General features: G+C 45.4%; 1 non-coding gene across 1 annotated transcript; it reads right to left on the bottom strand.

The window, feature by feature from the left end:
* Window positions 1-454: 454 nt before the first annotated feature.
* On the bottom strand, window positions 455-527 carry Trnak-cuu. Its single transcript has one exon. It is a non-coding gene; the product is annotated as a tRNA-Lys (tRNA).
* Between the last annotated feature and the right edge of the window lie 255 nt (window positions 528-782).

The raw sequence follows: 782 nt of genomic DNA, 5'->3' as shown, positions 1-782 counted from the left end.
TTGCAATTGATTGTCACAGAGACACAAATGACTTGAAATATATCCCATGAAAGAATTCTGAACTCAGAAAAGGGAAATAGTGTGTGTGTGTGTGTGTTCGAGTTCACATGTGTGATTAGTGAGAAGGTGTGGGATTTTCCAGGGATGAAACTAATGAAATTTACCCAAAGACAAAAAAGAGAGACATTTATATTTTGGTGTTGTTTTTCAATAGTCACTGTAGAGAGACACCCTAGCCCCGCCCTGGGACAGGTACCAGGTGGACCCGGGACTTGCCCATAAGGGCGTGGTGTAGGAAAGCCAAGGTGACATAAGGGAGGCTTCTTAAAGACGGCTCGTGGAGACCCGAGCCCTTTTTGTTCTGGCCTCGATTGCCGGGTTCCTATAACCTCGCTCTAGCCTGTGTTTTGCCCTGGTGTTTTCTTGAATAAAGAGACTTTAATCCTTCAGGTGGCGCCCAACGTGGGGCACGAACCCACCACCCTGAGATTAAGAGTCTCATGCTCTACCGACTGAGCTAGCCGGGCTTGCTGGGTTCCTGTAACCTCGCTCTGGCCTGTGTTTTGCCCTGGTGTTTTCTTGAATAAAGACACTTTAATCCTTCAAGTCACAACTAAGACTGTTAATAAATTGTCACTTTGGTGATTGTGATTGTAGCCATGGTATCATATGACTAGAGGACATAAGTATAAGAACTTCGGTGAGACCTGTGAGCAAACTGTTCTTGACACTCTACAGTCTCACTGGTTCCTTCTGTATCTAGGCATGGGAAATTTAGCTCA

Source organism: Cricetulus griseus, chromosome 2 (assembly GCF_003668045.3).
Source record: "Cricetulus griseus strain 17A/GY chromosome 2, alternate assembly CriGri-PICRH-1.0, whole genome shotgun sequence".
Lineage (NCBI taxonomy): Eukaryota > Metazoa > Chordata > Mammalia > Rodentia > Cricetidae > Cricetulus > Cricetulus griseus.
The sequence above is the reverse complement of the archived record's forward strand: the minus strand, read 5'-3'. Positions and strand labels throughout refer to the sequence as shown.